At 37.9% G+C, this 4013-nt stretch overlaps 1 long non-coding RNA gene across 1 annotated transcript; it reads left to right on the top strand.

Moving 5' to 3' along the window:
* The first annotated feature begins 745 nt into the window (after positions 1–745).
* Positions 746–3306, top strand: LOC309873917. The gene is made up of 3 exons (XR_014316755.1): positions 746–866; positions 1682–1729; positions 2430–3306. It is a non-coding gene; the product is annotated as an uncharacterized lncRNA (long non-coding RNA).
* Positions 3307–4013: the final 707 nt, after the last annotated feature.

The following is a 4013-nucleotide window of genomic DNA, read 5'->3' as shown; positions in this document are numbered from 1 at the left end:
TTCATGCTTCTGGGAGGCCCAATTGGTATCATAGAGTCATGAAATCATAGAATATCTTGAGGTGGAAGGGACACATACAGATCAATGAGTTTAACTCCTGGCATTACACAGGTCTACACAGAAATTCAGATCATGGAAAATTCATGAGGTTCAGTCACCATGACTTCCCTTGGAAGAGCAATGAAGGGATGTGGGGAGCAAAGAGATTTCTTTCTTTGGTCAGTCTGGGTAGGACATAAAATGGAAGGACAGGCTGTAATGGTATGCGAAATCTTCTATTCCTTCTCAGTGCTGTTCTGAGGAGTAGATTCCCCCCTCCTGCCTCTACAGCAGTATCTTAATGTGTTAAAACAATTGCCAGTTTGGTGTCTTTAACCACGAGCTAAATCTTAATTAAATACCAAATGTTTCCTCAGTTCTATTGTTCAAAAACTATCCAGGAACTGTGGTAGATTTCTCATGGTTAAGCTGTCTTCTCTATGTTACAGGATAGTACTCGGTGTATACCGTCCTGCTGCAGGGCTGGTGCGTCTCACAGGAGAGTTACACCAGGAATTGACTTTATCTCTTATCTTGTAGACTTTGATGAATGAAATGGATTAATTTCCAATAATATTCTGCTATTTGTTTTTATTGTTCAATATCTTCATCAATGACCTGGACAAAGGAATAGAGTCCCCCCGCCTCAACAAATACGCGAATGATACAAAGCTGGAAGGAGTGACTGACACACCAGAAAGCTGTGCTGCCATTCAGCGAGACCTGGACAGGCTGGAGAGCTGGACAGAGAGGAACCTGATGAGATTCAAAAACAGCAAGTGTAGAGTCTTGCACCTGGGGAGGAATAATCACACACATCAGTAGAGGTTAGTCATACAGACGTTGTGCACACACTCTATAAGTAACATATTGAAGTAGTGAATGGGACTAGTCCTAGGACAGAGTCCTCTTGTAGACCCCAGGATTCCCAGGAAAATGAGCCATAGATAGCTCATTACAATGCTCAGTACAATGACATGTAATATCACAGTTGTAGGGAGGATGAGAGCAATGGTTCAACAACAGCTATAAAAATAAATAAATAAATAAAACATGGTAGAGCAACAAGCCACAGAAGGCTTTAATGATAAATAGCTTTTATTTAACCATAAGAAGCATATGTGATAGACAGACTTACTATTTGGGAAGTTGAATTTTTAAGGGGTGGGATACAAAGAAAAGTATGATTGATGGGTTATCTCAAATTACAATGGCTTCAGTTTTGATATTTTGTTGCTCTTAGTACTAGAAACACTTTACAAGACGCAGTCACCATCTCAGTGGATGGATAACAAACTTCCTTAGCTACTAAATATTTGTATTTTTAATTGCTGAACAGAAAAGTTAAGTTTCTGCAGATTCTGATCTTGGTTAGTATGGGTTAAATCTAATGTAACTTTACTGAAGTCTTTTATTTATGGTGCTGTAACACAGTATGAACTATGACCTCTGTACTGGTAAAATCAAGTTTCATCTGAAAACTTGTTGCCAAGTATTGCATGGGAAACATTCCAAAATCACTAGTCTTTGTAACATTACTGCCACTTCATATACTGCCACAAATCATATCTATGCCTCACACATGCAAAACATCCCTAAATAAGCTAACATAACTAACATTTTTATTTTTTATTTTTTTTAGGCAGAAAATTTGTAATAGAAAGGAACTGCAGAAACAGAACAGTTGCTGGTAAGTTTAAACAGTAATATAATTCCATAGTTACCATTTTTCATCAAACTCATTCAATGTTACTTGGACTGAAGCTGCACTGTCTTGATTTAAAAAGTCATTTGTTAAAAATTTTTGAATCAAGTATTTTTCTTTAGTTTATCTAATTACAGTTATTGAGAAACTGGGTAATAATACAACATGGTGCACTCACTAAGCCTAGAAACCTAGGCTTACACTTAGATGCACAGATGCATAAATTGACAATAAACATACACCAGGTTTAGGGAATGAATGTAAGTTTTTAGTCTTGTTGGCAAAGTGACTAATCTGAAAGCAGCATGCCAGCTTTATATGTGTGCTGTATATACCCTCTAGTGCATACAGAGTATATGCTAACTGTACTTCTCACTGCTTAAAATGGTCAAGATTGTGGCAGATCATAAAACTGGGCAATGCAGCTTGCAAACAGCAAGTGGGTCACTGCATATTTCCAGCTCTCCCTCTGGAGAATTTCCATCTGCCTGCTTGGCTCCCTGCCACCTCCTGCCCAGGAGCAGAAGAGCCAGGAGGGCTATTGCAAAAGGTGGAAAGAGCTCCAACTTCTGCTCCCATGAGCCTATTCTTACAGAAGAATAAAATAAACTTTTTTTTTTTAAAAAAAAAAAAAAAAAAAGGAGAGAGAGAAAACATCTAACAAAACAGCTTAACTCCTTTCTAGCAGCACCCTGCAAAGAAGCACAGGATGGAGACCCCCATGAAGGAAGCAGGAGGAGCAACCAGAACCACAACTGATGTGAGGATGAAGGACTGAGCAAAGGGAGAAGATGGAGTACAGGCACAGAGGAAACATTGTTGTGGGTTGACAAGATAGGTAAATGCAGTGGTGGATGTTACCATACATTTTTTTCAGGCTACTTTAGACACTGGGTTATATGTGTACACACCCAGCTTCCCTATCCCCAATTTCTCCCCAGTGCAGTACATAGGTACTCCCATTAAGAGCTGTGGGAAGTAGATGTTTTTCCTGTGATTGTAATCAAGGCAGCTGAACACCTTCCTCTTCAAAAGTTGTATGAATTTAAGTTTCCTATTTGGTCTCTTCAGCTTTTCTTCTGGCTCCTGTGCAATGTTCCACTTAATCTGATTTTCTGTCTTAGTGATTTTTGTTGATGTTATATTTAACATTAGGACTATTACTTATGATTTAGTCATCATAGCCATGGTTAAAAACTGGCTGTCCTAGGCATATTATGCAATAACAGTATCTGGAGCTTAATATTCAGGTATCCCTGTAATGATCTTATGGGATGAATTATGCCCTGAGTTAATTAAATTACTTTTCTGTCAACAAGTAAAAAGTCTGTCTCTCCATCTAGAGTACCTAGGACCATTGTTTTCTACTGGCAGATGAGGCAGCTTGATGCACTGCCTTCAGCAGGATGTGACAGATCCCTCAGTATATTCCTCAACTGCAGCTCCTAAAGGATCCCTTGTAATATGCTGGATGCTTTTGTATATCTGTTGCTGCAGGATATTAGAATTTACATCACTCTTGGTATAATGGAAGCAAAGTTAGTTCAAGAAGACTGACTTCAAGCAAATCATTCTGAAAACTCAGGAGGCTGCTCAGGTGTTTTGTTATCTGCTATCTGAAGTCTTGTACTGACAAGGTTGCATTTAGATTCTTTCTACTGTCACTTCTGTAGATGGCACATGGTATAAATAAAATTAGCCTCAATTAACCCTCTTTAGAATATATCTTGAGACTTTTAACATTGTTCCAAAATTGCCTGAAAACACATTACATATATGCTAAGTAAAGATGTAGTGCAACAAATAATTTGAATATTTCATAAAGTACATGTAAGTTGATGTTTTATTTAGATCTTGGTTATCACACAAAATAAAAATGCTTTTATTTAGAGGGATTCTCTGCTAGGCAGGTATGTCAGCTGAAACCAGTCATTTAACAACATTTTTAAAGCAAATACAGTGCTCCTTCTGTCTGTGTTTAACTATATATGCAAATATGCATATGTGTGTGTGGCTGAAACCATAGCTGTGTTTTTCTGTGATTGTGAGTTTTAAAATCCTGCCATCTATTTTGCTTCTGTGATGTCACTTCAGGGACATTTTATACTTTCAGTAAACATTGCCTTGAGGTTTTTGAAAATATACTGCTTCTTTAAACCAAGACAGAACAGATGGAAACTTCATTGCTTAAACAAATGGCTACAATTTTCTTCAGGGCACAAAACAGTATCATGAACTTGACCGAGAGCTTAGGAAGCTTCCAGAAGCT

The sequence above is a fragment of the Aythya marila genome (genome assembly GCF_965140915.1).
Source record: "Aythya marila genome assembly, chromosome: 1".
Classification (NCBI taxonomy): Eukaryota; Metazoa; Chordata; class Aves; order Anseriformes; family Anatidae; genus Aythya; species Aythya marila.
The sequence above is the reverse complement of the archived record's forward strand: the minus strand, read 5'-3'. Positions and strand labels throughout refer to the sequence as shown.